Raw genomic sequence first — 14407 nt, forward strand, 5'->3', positions numbered from 1 at the left:
TGTGCTTCATTTTTAGGTGCCAAACCAACCCTCACTTTTAGCATCAAATCGACTATATTATTGCTCAAACCATAAATTTTTTGTTGCAAACCATGATTTTTAGAGACCAAACCCCTCTTTGAAATCTAAGAGACTCATTTAGATGTCCCAAACCCTCACTGTTAGGGTCCAGACCTGTCTTTTTTACTGTCAAAACCTCATTTATATCTTGCAAAGCCTCACATTTAGGGTCTAAATCATCGTTTAGGGCTCAAAGCACCATTTTTTGGTCCCAAACCAACCCTCGCTTTTAGGACCCAAACCCCTCCTTTTTAGGGACAAACCCTCATTTTTAAGTTCAAAAGCCTCCATTTTATTGTCCAAACCCCTCTTTTAAAGCTCAAAGGCTCAGTTTTAACCGCCAAACCCTCACTTTCAGGGTTCAAATTGTTATAATTAATTTAGCCTTAAACGGAATTCCAATTAAAGTTTACAATTTATTGAATAGAGGCAAGCAAGCAGCGCTGGGTGCACGGGGGATCCTTCCTCCTAACGTGCATCCCGTCATACAATGCTACAGGGCTTATATTCAGTTAATTCATAACAATTAGTAAAAAACACGCCTAAGTTTACACTCACTGGTCAGTGATAAGCATCCCACTTGCCGTTGGGCAGCCGTAGTTAAATTAGCCACACTTGCCACGTAGATTAGCCCGCGTGCTCTTTACTGGGGGTGGGGGGGGCAAGTCTTTTTGGTCCTGACTTGGGTCGGTGGTCGCACTCTCCCCCTGCCGGAATTACCCTTCCCCCAGTTTCCATGCCTCAGCGCCTTCTGAGCCAAGAAGGTCCCTGCCATCACCACTGGCCGACCTGTGCCCCCCCACCTTGGCACCCCCCTTTGTAGCAGGGTGCTTCCCCTGTTAGCAGCAAACCCCCAACCCACATTCCAACCCTCCCGACCGTTAGCGAGTCAATTGACCGGCCCTGGTTACACAAGCACCAACAGTTCCATATTGACACGAATCACATGAACACATTTTACAGAATCCCTCTTTTAACTCTCAAAGCCTCAGTTTTTAGGTCCAAACCGTCACTTCAAGCGTCCAAACCCCACTTTTCAGGCACAAAGCCTCATTCAGAGGTCCCAAACCCTCACTGTTAGGGTCCAAACCCCTCCTTTTCACGGACTAAATCTCATTTTACAATTCCAAACCCTCCCTTTCCTTGTCCAAACCCCTCTTTTAACGCTCAAAGCCTCATTTCCAGGTCCCCAAGACTCACTTTCAAGCACCCAAACTCCTCTTTTAACATCAAAGCCTTATAGCTAGGACTGCAAACCTCACTTTCAGGGCCCAAACCCCTCTTTTAACGCTCAAAGCCTCATTTGTAACAGCCAAACCCTCCCTTTCAGGGTTCAAATCCCTCTTTTACAAGTCAAAGCCTCAGCTTTAACACCCAAAGCCGCACTTCCAGCATCCAAACCCCACCTGTAACGCTCAGTGCCTCCTCTTCAGCTCCCAAACCCTCACTTTTAGCAGCGACTCCGGTCCCTTCATGCTCTAACCATCAGTTTTTCTTTCAAAACCGTGCCTTTTAGAATCCAAACCCCTCGTTTAAGGCTAAAAGCCTCATCTTTAGGTACGAAACCCTCACTTTCAGGGTCCGTACCCCACTTTTAAAGCTAAAAGCCTCCGTTTTAAATTCCAAACCCTCACTTCTAGGGCCTGTGGCGGTTTGGCCGGCAGCTCAGCCCCGCACAGTCGCTCGCCCCCTCCCCACCGGTAGATGGGGGAGGGAATCAGAAGGGTAACGCTCGTGGGTTGGGATAAGAGCAGTTTCATAAATGAAATTAAAAGAAACACCAACAGAAATGCAACGGAAAGGAGAACAAGGAGAGGCGCAAAGCCCCGCGGGGTGGGGGGAAAGGGGTGGGAAGGGGGGGGCGGGAGAGGGGGAACGAACCGCCGGAACAAACCGCCCGCGCCGCAGCCGCTCACCCACCGCCGACCCGCCGCCGCGCCGCTCCCGAGCCGCCACTGCCCCCCCCACCCCCGCCCCCCCTTAATATCCTGGTCGTGGTGTCACGTGGTATGGAGTGACCCTGCCACCGGCCAGTCGGGGTCAGCCGCCCCCACCGCGGCCCCGCCCCTCCCCGCCCCGCCCCACCCCCGCGGCAGAGCGCGGGAAGCCGGAAAGGCAGCCGCCCCCCGCGCTGAGGAGAATTAACCCCTTCTCAGCCAAACCCAGCACAGCCCCCTCCCCCTATCCCGCACCGCTCACGCCGTGCCCAGGTCCCACACCTGGGCTGCTGCCCGCCGAGTCAGCCATCGCTCCGTCGCTGCTGCACTCTGCTTGTGTCGCAGTTTGTCCTCCATGGCTTGGGAGGCTCGTACTCTGCTATCGTGGGTACAACACAGGGGTGACACACAATATTATACAGCAGTTCGCATTGCCCCATTCACTTCATTGCCTGTTTTCGCCCAAAATCAAACCCCCTGGAGGCACACATCGGACTTCTCCGTCCTCCCGCACCACCCACCAAGTGCGCCCAGGCCCCCGAGCAAAAGCAATCCCACGAATGGCTTTGCCTTTGCCGGAGGCAGGGAGGACCCAGACTGTGTTGCCCAGCGTACTTTTTGCGTGGCTACAGGGGCTCCATCCCCTTCCCCAGTATGTAGGATTTCTGACTGGGCAGGGCCAGCTCGCCTGGCAGATCCCCTCCTGTTGACTAACCACGTGGCTTTTGCCAAATGTGCACCCCCGGGGTTGGGAGGGAAACTGTGGGCATGGGAAACCATTGGGATAGGAAACCATCCCAGGGCTGAGAAATCATTGCTGGCATGGGAAGCCATCACTGGGATGAGAAATCATCGTTGGGATGGGAATTCATGGCGGGGATGGGAAACCCTCATCGGGATGAGAGATCAGCCGGATGGGAAATCATGGTGATGGGCAGTTGCTGAGGCATGACAAATCCAGCCCTGGCAAGGCTGGCTCAGGCAGGTGCTGGCGGAATGATCGCCCTGGGGACGGAACCCCAGAACAGTGTTTGCCCCAAACAAACCCCACACTGACCCACCGCCATGGCAGGTACAGCTGCAGGCTCCTGCTCCTCGTGGTGCTCCTGCCCTCCAGGTAACCCCCCAAGGGGCTCTGCCCACCAATATCTCACCCCACCACCCCTCTTTGCTTCCCCCAACAGAGAGGTTCCCTCTCCGGCTGCCCACGGCATCGCAGGTGCCCGGCATGAGCTTCACCACCCCAGCCATGCCAGCACCGGTCAGTGCCCACGTGCTGCCCTCTGTCCCGGGGCTGGCAGTGTCTGGTGAGCCTGCCCAGCTCCACACCGTCACCCACCAGCTGTCCCAGCCCACCGTCTGGCAGGCGGTGCCAGGGCCCCTGGGGGCCCCGGGGCAGGTGGTGCAGCTCCCCAGCGGGGTGCAGCATCCCCCAGTGGCACAGCTCCCTCATGGGGTGCAGCTCCCCACTGGGGTGCAGCTCCTCAGTGGGGTGCAGATGCCCATGGGGGTACAGCTCCCCACTGGGGTGCAGCTCCCCATGGGGGTACAGCACCCGCAAGGCATGCAGCTCCCCACTGGGGTGCAGCTCCTCAGTGGGGTGCAGATGCCCATGGGGGTACAGCTCCCTGCTGGGGTACAGCTCCCCACTGGGGTACAGCTCGCCACTGGGGTGCCTCTCCCACACGGGACGCAGCTCCATGCTGGGTTGCAGCTCCCCCACGGGGTGCAGCTCCCCCACGGGGTGCAGCTCCCCCACGGGGTGCAGCTCCCCCATGGGGTGCAGCTAAACCATGGGGTGTCACTCCCCACCATGGCTGCTCCCTGTCCCCCTGCCTACGGCTGGGGACAGCAGGTGGTGCCACAGGTGCTGGTGCCCCACCAGCCGAGGGGGATGGGGCCATGGACCCTGGACCAGCAAGAGCCCATGGACCCCACGGGCTCCTGCCTGCTACGCGCCCCTGACCACACTGGCGACCCACCACCGTGCTGCCCCACGGCTCAGCCTCGGGTCCAGGAGCACCCTGTGCTCCACACCCTGCCTGGCAGCGCCCAGAAGCCATCGGAGGGCTTCAAGAAGGAAGTGGTGGCCATCGAGGACAGTGTCCCTGCTGCCAGCCCCCACCAGACCGGCCTGGCTCTGCCGACCTGCAGAACCAGGATGGAGCCTAAAGGTGAGCTCTGGGGGGTGGCAGAGCCCGCGGGCAGCTGCCCTGAGCCAAGGAAAGCTTGCATCACCCCGCGCTTGGGTTGGATCTCTTTGCTTTTTCAGCAGTGGAGACCACCCCGGCAGCCCCAGAGAAGCCCGTCGACCTGCCCGAGCAGGGGCCACAGGCCTTCGCTGAGGCCTGTCCTGAGCTGGCAGAGGACACCATGGCCAGCTTGGTGCTCTCCTGGCTCAACACCTTGGAGAGCGAGGACAGCCTCCCCGATGGGCCTGACAGCCCCAGCCTCGCCGCCTTCCTCCACGAGCTCCCCGACCTCTCCGAGTACGTGGCGGAGGGCGGCTGCCCCAAGGAGCCAGCAGCGGCGGCGGGGCTGGGGGACGGCGAGGTCTCTGTCGACGACGTCGACGACTTCACCAGCTTCCTCAGCCGCGTCCCTGACTTCTCCGAGTACGTGGCAGAGGGCGGCTGCCCCCATCAGCAAGTGGTGGCAGCAGGGCTGGGGGACAGCGAGGACACCGTCCCTAACGGCCTTCCTTTCCCCAACAGCCTCATCAGCGCCGATTTCCTCGATGACCTCCACGACTTCTCCATGTACGAGGCAGATGGCGCCTGCCCCCAGGACCATGCGGTGGTGGCAGGGCTAGGGGACAGTGAGGACACCACCCTGACCACCAGTGTCCCCAACGTGACTGCCGAGGCCCTTGATGAGCACCCTGACCTCTGTGGGTATGTGGCGGAGGGCTGCTTGCCCCAAGGAGCCACTGGTGGCGGCGGGGCTGGTGGATGGCGGGGACACCATCCCCAATGTCCCCGACTTGACAACTTCCCTTAACAAGCTCCCCCACCTCTTGGAGTACAGGGCAGAGGGCGGCTGCGAGGTGGACAAGTTGGCAGCAGTGATGCTGGTGGACGGTGAAAATATCCTCGCCGATGTCCCCGACAGCCTGGACACCACTGCCTCCTGCAGCGAAGACCCTGACCTGGAGTACGAGGCGGAGGGCGGCTGGTGCAAACGCCGCCTGCAATCGGGGATGCTGGGGGATGCCGACCCCTTCTGGGGGGTGCCGGCCTCCCCCTTGCAAGACACCAAGGGGAACCAGGGCGAGGTGTCGGCAGTCCTCCCCACCTGGTGGCGGCCGTTGGACACATCCGAAGAGAGCTCTCCGGAGACTGCATGGGAGACTTCTGAGGACAGTCCTGTGGACAGTCCCCAGAACGATCCCCTGCAGGCTCCTCCAGAGACGGCAGAGGAGACTTCTGAGGACAGTCCTGTGGACAGTCCCCAGAACGATCCCCTGCAGGCTCCTCCGGAGACGGCAGAGGAGACTTCTGAGGACAGTCCTGTGGACAGTCCCCAGAACGATCCCCTGCAGGCCCCTCCAGACAGTCCCCTGCTCAGCGTCCTGCAGTTCCCAATGCTGAGTCCCTTGCCCAGCTCCCCAGAAGCACCCCCAGTGTCACCAGCCCCACATGGCCCAACTGGCGGAGACGGCGCTGCGGAGGCAGCCTCGGATGGGTCCGACCCACCTGCTGCTGCCGCCGGGCGTTGTGTCCTGCCAAGAGGGGCCCCGATGGGGAGAAGCGGGCGGCAAGCAGGCCAAGGGAAAGCTGGACGGCGACAGGGCAGTGCAGGTGGCAGCGGGCTGCGGGTGGGAAGCAGCAAGCGCAGAGCATCCAATACCACCAACGTGCCTGCCAAGAGACGTAGGACCCGAGAGGAAGCCAGAAGGCAAAGGCTCTTCATGGGGTGGAGAAGAAAGGTTTAATGCAGCGGCCCACCCAGACACCACAGCACGGAGGCCTTGAACTGCTGCTCTGGGACTCCCACCCCACGCCCCACCCCAGCCTTGTGACCCTCAACTGCTCCAGTCCCACAGACCCGTGCTGGAAGCTACGGCCCCCCGCTGCCCGGGGGCTGCGATACGTTCCAGGGAACACACAGCATTGCCAGGTGCCAGCACAGCCGGTGTCAGGGCCCAGCCGGGCCCCGCAGCTCCCGGCAGCACTGGGCCACACGCCCCTGCAGCACCCCAGGGAGGCCCCAGGAGGCCCCGGCCCAGGAGGAAGCCGCGGAGCAGTGGGCGCAGGGGCAAGGCGGGGCAGACGTGCTCACCCCTCCAGTGAGACACGGGAGTCCCCTCTGCCCGCCCTGATGGTGCCAGTCCTAGGCCCACTGGGTGCCACCTCTGATCCCACCGCCTTGACCCTGCGCCGCTGCCGGCATCCCCACCGCAGCCTGGAACCAGAGTCCCCAGGACCAGCATCCCCACCCGGCGCTGAGGACGCTCCGCATCGTCCTGAGGGTGCCCTTGCTCAACTCCAGCCACAGTTTCCACCTGCTGGGGCACACAGTGAAGGTGGTGGGGCTGATGCCCCAACCACCCAACCCGGAACCCAATTCCTTGATGGCAGCCCCGAGACCCAGCGCAGCACTGGATGCCTCAAGCCCCCGCTGACAGCAAGAAGGACACGGCACCGGCGGCACCATCGAGCAGCAAGGCACGCACCAGGTCTGCCGCCAAACCTCAGCAGCCGAGCGGGCTGTGCTTGTCGCCCACGGAGGCCAAACCCCACGGGAGGGGCTGCCGCAGCAGCTGCACATGCCGCCACAACCTCCCAACGACTCCCCGCTGTCCTTCGGGCCCTGGGGGGGCTCACGGCTGCGCCCACCCCGCTGGAGGAGCAGGAGCAGTCGGTGCCCATCACACCCGAGCAGCGGCCCCAGCGGGAGCGTGTGAAGACGCTGGCCCAGGAGGAGCAGGAGCGGGCGGCCCTGCAGGTGTCACCGGGCAGCTGCACGTTTGTGTGCAGAGGGAGGCCAGCATGGACATAGCCAACGACTACGGCTACCCATAACCCACCGGCCCAGAACCGTCCCCCCCTCTTCGGAGCTGCCTTTTCCTCTCTAGCATTTGACTGCCGACAGAGCAGTGCCGCGGTGACGGCCTCGGTCAACACCTTCCTTCCGGCTGCCCTGCGAGGTCCTTGCACCTCTCGTGGTCAAGACAGTGTGATCCTGCTCTACCTCATTTGGCTGCAAGAAGAGTAAAGGAAGAAGCAGCTCCCAGAAGCTTCAGCAAACAGTTTGGCAAGGTCTTCTAGCCTGCTTCCACAGTCACAAGACCCCGTGCTGTTAGTATAATGTCTCGTTGCCTTCTCTAGAAAGGCACTGAAGCAGAATGGCCTCCCTGTCACTGCTCGCTACCAGCAGCAACAGAGGCCTCAGAAAGGCCAGGATTTCGAGTCTTTCACCAGCAGGCCAGGAGTAGTGCGTACTACGGGATGTGGCCACTTGTAGTCACTTGCAGTCCAGACACTCAAGGTGGTTTTAGCTTCAGCTGCGGTGGTTGTAGGCACTGAAGCTTAAACCCAAAAGGAAAGAGAAAAAGAACAGCTCTCCAGGCACACACCGTTCGGAAGTTAAAGCAGAAGAAAGGCCAGCGTGGCACACGCTCAAGGACAGGGCTGCCTATAGCCCTTTGGCAGGGAAGCTTCTCCCCAGCCAAGCGCATTTCTCCTCCTCTCCTACAGTTCTCCTCCCTCTCTGTCCCCGTACCTTCAGCTGCAAGGTCTGACTGTGATTCAGCACTGCCCGGAAAGTGAACTGTCCCAGGAGCCTTCCCTGCTCCTCAGGTTCCTACTTCAGGCCCAAGAGAAACACGGGGGTGGAGAAACCAGAGCGCCTCACACACTGTGGGAAGACTGAACTTCAGTCGGTGAAGCACGGGTTTATTTCAGCTACGCAGTCAAAGGAAGACGAGCGCAAGGAGCAGACAAGAAGCTGCACCTAGGTAGCACGCCACGCTTGCCTACTCAGCGAGTCTAGGCTGCCACCCAGAGAAGGAGCAGATGTTCCCAGGGGGAGGGGGGTAACCTGAGGGTCACAAATGCCCACGGGGATTGAAAGCCAGAAGGGCTAGGACAGTGCGCTGTGCCACCTCCTCTTCCCTGTGGCTCCCCGAGTTCCATCATGCCCCAGAACCTTCCTTTCAAACAGTATATTGGACAGAAGCGCAATACAGCTCCAAGGAGCTTGCTGCTTCTGCGAGCCAGGAGGAGGCCAGAGGCCGCTGGACTCTGTGACCCATACTCACCCCCGGCTTAGAAACACTGTGCAACCCCCAGCCCCCCACTCTGGAGAAACCACTCACGTAGACAGCCACGTCCTTTGGAGCTCTGCAGATACTGTCTCCAGGGAATGTTGTCCTGAAACGTGGTCCATGGTGACTGCTCTGGGAAGGACTGGCACAGACAGCTTGATGAAGGCTTGTCCCCGACTTCCCAGCAAGGGCCAGCACTTTCCCACATGGTTTTCAGGCTGGAAGGAGAAGAAACTACGTTCACATGGAGAAGGGTGCCCTGGCTCTCATTCCTGCTATGAGCATCACAGGATTAAGAACTGATTTGGCCAAGCAGCTCGGCTCTGAACCGCAGACAGTGCCTTCGGTCGGACCCTGCGGGTACCAAACAGAGAAGCAGCCGTGAGAATTCACGGGTCACAAGAGCACGTCAGTGGAGAAGCACTTGCATGGCAGCGAGCTGGGTGCGCTGCCTGAAGAAGCTCTCTGGCCTCTCTCGGTGTGCAGCAACTCGCCAAGAACAAGCAAGGGATGGTGCGGCTGAAAGGCACCGGCCCAGGGCAGGTGGCAACTAGGGTCCCACCTGGACAAGCCTTTCCTGTAAGGAGAAGCCATTGCTCCCCCCATCCAGTCCCACCTCCTCCCACTGGCACCTGCCAACTCTTCAACTTGTGCAGGCGGCTCAGGGGCAGTGCCAGGACAGCCTGCAAACGCAGCGTGAGGCCCTCCAGCAGGGCAGGCTCTCAGCACCCGCTTGTGCTCACTAAGAGCCCCCGTGAGCTCACGCCCGAGACCTCTGCAGGCACCTTTCCCACTCTGCTTCCATGCCATGCTGACAGTTTGCACGATGACTGGGAAGACACAGCATGCAGGACCAAGCGACCCTGTTAGAAGCTTGCACAGAGGACCTGGGGCACTCCGGGGGAGAAAATACTCATTTAAATTAAAAGAGCTGGGTGTTGGCTTTGCAGCGCCTCTCTCTGCCTGCGGGCACTTGCTCAGTGGGAGGGAGGGTGGGGGGTTAACGCATCCCCTGCCCACCCCGCGGGTGGCTGAGCTGGGCTGGGGATGGCTTATGTCCACAAACAGGTATTTTTACATTTAAGATAATATGATTCTATTTTTATAAATAATAGATTTATTTTTTTACAAATAAATATTTTGAAATTATAATATTTGTATTATGTATACGTCTATGTATAATATCATATACATATACACACAGACATAGATATGTAGCTACGCATCCCACCACAAATCCACACAGGGAAAGGGGAGGGGGTGTCAGGAGGGACTGGGATGCGGGAGAGGGGTGACATGACCCCAGGGCCCAGGACTCACCGCAGCTCCTGCTCTCTGCACTGCCAGGCACATGGCACAGCTCAGGCACTTCTGTCTCTCTCTCTCTGTCTGTCTGTCTGTCCCTGCCTCCCTCCCTGTGCTGCAGCCCCGCTCACCCGACTGCCTTCCACCTCAGGGCACCCACGGGTGCCTCACAGCTCACACGGGTCCCTCACAGAAAGGAGACCACAGCAACAGGCTGTAGGACAGACAGGGAGGAGTTAGAAAATACAGGCACGGAGTCAGACAGAGAAAGAAAAAAACAGTGATGGGAGATGGGAAGAGAGTAAAAGTAGCAGTTCTGGGCAACTGCCCCATTTCCTGATCACTGCCCAGGAACTGCTTGCACCGTATCCGATGGTCGCTCATGGGCTCTTCCCTGAGCCCCTCTGACCGTACGCCGGCAGCGTGGCGTTATAACCTTGCCAGGCGCTCTCCAGCACTCCCTGACCACGACCACCAAAGACCTCTCTCTAACAAACCACCAAGTGCCTCCTCTTCATAAGCGAGCCACCAAACGCACACACAAGCACTGCTCTCTGCCAGGAGAGCCCTCACTAGCAGGTTAAATTAGCAATCAAGGCTGGCAAGCACGCTTGACAGCAACACTCAGTTCCAGGATGACAAGACGTGTAGATAAAATCTAGCCACTGCTTCACACCAGGAAAGTGATAAATGTCGGTCTTTTGCAGGTCTATATTTCAATATTGCTGGAAATTTTTTCAGTTTTCAAGTCCTTTAATGACGGTTCACGGTTTTTAGTATTTCGTATAAAACCAAGATGTTGCTGCTGACCCCACCTATTGAATAGCTGCGTGTTTTAATTGCCCAAGCCTCTGGCTGAGTATTCATGCCATTGAACGTTACTCACTGAAGGTGTGTGCGTGAGGCGTGAATCCAACCTTCGTACCCAGGTGGCGAATAGGAGTTTTCCCAGGGACGGATCCAGAGCAGGGAATTAAGCTCTCACCCTGCACTGCGCTTTGGAGGAGGAGCGGGTTTGTGCCCCTTCTCCGAGTGGATGGTGAGCTGAGGGGTATTTCGCCCTTAGGGAACCTGAAGTTAAGCCAAAGAATGTCGAGTGAGTTCAAAACCCTGCCCAAGCCTTTGGAACATCCCGGCTCTGTTCACTGAGGCAAAGGAGTATTTTAGTTGAGCAACACTTATGCTGGGTAAAATGAGAGGATGAGAGGCTTTTGCTGCTTCAAATACTCATGGAAATGTCATTTTAAACGTGGTTCTTCAGACGAGATAAGTCTGCACCTCTTTTCTTAGCAGGACAAAACTTCTGAGCCTGTTCCCAGAGATAGAAAGAGCAGAGGAATTCCGTGGAGTTCCATGGTGGAGGGGAAAGATCCCAACCCAAAGGGTGCCGTGCTGACAAGCAGTGGGAAATACGCGATGCCAGCTCTTCCTGCGTAAGTATGGAATGAATTGGACTGACCGAGCAGTGAACAAGAGAAACCACGCGCAGAAGTGTGAGTGGCAATGCAACCGAACTGGCCAGCGCCTGTAGTGACGGGGGAGGAAGCACTGTCATTGCGTCTTAATCTTAAAATCTGTGATACTGTCTCATGTTGCAGTAGGGTGGTCCCCGTGTTCATGCCCCTGGAAGCTGGTTAAACCTGTGCTGTGCTAAGAACGTGTATTTCTGCAAAGCATTTTGGTGGTGTTTGTAGCGGAGTCGTTCTCTTGGAGAGGTCGTTTTGGTTCTGTTTGATGTTGCAAAGGCTCCTTGCAAAACGTAAGAAATTGCCGCTGGGCTGAGATGTCCCCCCCCTCTGACTTCTATGAACTCCCGTGTGTGGAAGAGACGGAACTTTTCCTGTTGCTGTAAATTAAGAAAACACTCCTGTGTGCTGAGAGGAGCGGCTGTTTTAAACTGCGCTTGGTAGCACTTCTGTTTTGCTGCCATGGATCTCCTTCTGGAGAAGCTGTAACACAGGCTCCTTCCCTTTCTAAAATGTAATCACTCAGAGACGAACTTGATCGGAGACTAACTTGGTGCTGCGCCTGCAATGTACATTTGCCGCCTGACAAAGGAGAGGTGGGATTCATTTCACCTGATTTCTAGCTGTCCAAAAGTTATTTTTCTGGTCTGAGCTAATTTCTTGCTTGGTCAAAGGAAAGGGAGAGTTCTGCAGCAGGAAAATTGTTCCCCCCTCCCTCTTCTGGTGTTGTGGCTCTAGAAGAGTAGTTTAATCTGAAGGCCTATGTTTTAGAAGGCGAATGTGGAGTGAGAAGAATTCCACCTGTTCTCTTCCTTTGATAAAATCCAAAGCTTGGAAAAGTTTTCTTTGAGCCATCTTTAAACTTTTCTCTCCCACCAGGCCCTCTGCCCCTCCAGGGAAGCTTCTGTGCGAGGAAAGAAGGAAAAGCCTCCCTTTTTGCCAGAGGAGCCATCGCCCTCTTCTTCCTCCTCATCCTGCTCTGGTGATCCTAGTCCAGATGAGTTGTTGTGTCTCATTTGTGAAGATGCAATGTCCGATGCCGCTGTTAGTGCCTGCTGTGGAAACAGTTCCTGTGACGGATGTAAGTGCAGCTCCCATGGTTGTTACTTCAAAACATCACACCTGATCTTCTGAAAGCAGAAAGAGGAGATCAGGGAATTACTTTGTCACCAGCTCTATTTAAGGCTTAAGCAGAGCCTGAACAGGAAAGGACTTTTCTCACTTAAAGGGAAAAAAGGCAGGAAGCTTTTTTCCCTTTTTACGTATGTAGTTAAATCCTCTTGACAGGCGGAAGGAGGAGTTTGAGAAGAGAGCCTAACTGCGCAGGTGATTACAGTATTAGATATCGAACGCGTTTGGTTTGTCCCCAGCCCTTTCCCTCACACAAAATTATAGAGCCATCTCTGGTGCCTTCCTGTGGTCTGCAGCCAACGGGGAGCTGGGCATTTAATCCACACTCCTCTCCACGGGAGAGGTGGTTAAAAACTTCAGAGCTGTGCCGGTTGTAGCTGGGATAGAGTTAATGTCCTTCAGCGTCGCTGGCAGAGTGCTGAGGGCACACTGATGTTTCAGCTGCTGTTAAGTAGCGGCTCCGTGTCGCTAAGTAGCGCCTCTGCTAGTCAGGGGCCTCTCCAGCTTCCCGAGCTCTGCCCGACAGGTATGAGTGGCCGCGCCAGGGACCCCTCTGCCCGCCCAGCTCCATCAGGGGTGATGCCCAGGTGCGAGGGCAGAAGGAGGCCCCGAGCCGTGCGTCAGTCGGCCAGAGTGAGTCGGCCAGCGTCAGTCGGCCAGCATCGCCTGCCCGCACTCAGCTGGCTGGCGTCAGTCAGCGTCAGCGTCTGTTGTCGGGAGTCAGTCAGGACTTAATCCTGTCGGCACCGCTGACCCCCCGTCTGGGGTGTGGGGCTGAGCGCGGTGGTTCAAGTGCCGCCTTAGGCCCGTCAGTCAGGGTGGCTGTGTCAGCCTTGGCTGGCAGCTGTCACCTGCGTTTGGGCACACGGTGCCGTGTCCTGCTCTGCTGAGGGCGGCTCCTCATTCCCTGCCTGCTTCAGCTCGTTTTCCTGCTTCCACGTGCCTGGGCTTTGCTGGTTTAAGGCAGTGAAACGAACTTAATCAGGCTTCCCTTAACTTTGTGTCTTCTGCCTAGTGAGCCGTCGGACAGAGCTTTGGAGGAAGACTGGTGACAAGCCCCTGCTGGTGGGGTGGTGTTTTACTGGTGTGGAGGAGAGGATACTTCAGTTGGTGGGAGCGAGTCCCCAAACCCCGGGGCCTGTCGCGTGGGCTGCCAACGTTTCCGCAGCTCCCCTCGTCGGGCGGCTGTTTGCAAGGGGTGTGTTTGAGCACTGGGGGTTCAGCAGCCGCCGGGCCCTGGCCCTGGGCAGCCTGCTCTGGGGGACCCTGCCTGCGCAGGGGCTGGACCAGCTGCCCCCAGGGATTCCGGAAGGCCTTTCTCTCCCTTGTGACTCCGTGACTCTGGAACTGGTGCTGCGAGGGGCCGGCGCTGTGGGAGCGCTGGGAACGTTGTCTTCCCTGGGCTCTGCCTCTGTCGGGACGGCTGCGTGTGCGCTCTGCCCTGAGACACTCGGCGCCTGCGCCCGCCTGTCCAGGTACGCCAAGCAGTGTGCAACAGAGCACACTTTCAGGAGTGACCTGAGGAGCTTTTGCTAGCTTGGCCGCGTTGGAGAGGGACTGCAGCTCCTGCATGCAGGAATAGTCGTGTTGGAGAATAACCACAGGAGGCAGCTGGGTAAAGGGGCTCTAGTGTCAAACGCTGATGTGTCTCGGGTTTGGGTTTGTTCATGTAAAGGGAAATGAAATCTGTGGTCTGCATCAGATACGAGATCGGGGCTGTTGGGGGCTGTATTTCTGGGGAAAATGTCACTGAGCCAGTCATGAATAGTAATTCAAAAAGCTCTATAATTGTGATCTTTCCCTGCTGTTCAACAAAGCGGATGCTGTTTTTCTCAACAGAGCATAGTTTTTCTTCCATTTCTTCTTCTTTGGCTTCTTCCCACTCTTTGTCCTCTTTCCTTAGACAATGTGACCCGAGCAGTGTCAGGCAATGGTGTCCCTTCTCTGACCGCCAAGTAACGCTTCCCTGAGATCACTTGAGCTTCCACATCTGGCTGAGTGAAAGAATGACGCCCGTCAGCCTCAGCCTCCCTCCGTGCGAGAGTGAGCCTCTACGTGCACGAGGGAGTCCAGAGCTGACTGAGAGTGCCTTGGGTGCTGCCCTTTCTAAAAGCGAAGGGGTTTCTTGCAGCTCTCCTTGCAAAGTGAGTGTGTGGTTTCACACGTGCATGAGCTAGCAGGACGGCTTACGGCCACAGAATGGAGATGGGCAAATCCCCTCTCCTTCTCCCCGGTGCAGT

The 14407-nt window shown here is 57.5% G+C and overlaps 1 protein-coding gene across 1 annotated transcript in view; it reads right to left on the bottom strand.

The window, feature by feature from the left end:
• Positions 1-14407, bottom strand: part of LOC135317686 (cadherin-related family member 5-like) — a 116134-nt gene that overhangs the window by 16461 nt on the left and 85266 nt on the right. The gene's annotated exons all lie outside the window — the stretch shown is intronic.

The sequence above is a fragment of the Phalacrocorax carbo genome, chromosome 26, assembly GCF_963921805.1.
Source record: "Phalacrocorax carbo chromosome 26, bPhaCar2.1, whole genome shotgun sequence".
Lineage (NCBI taxonomy): Eukaryota > Metazoa > Chordata > Aves > Suliformes > Phalacrocoracidae > Phalacrocorax > Phalacrocorax carbo.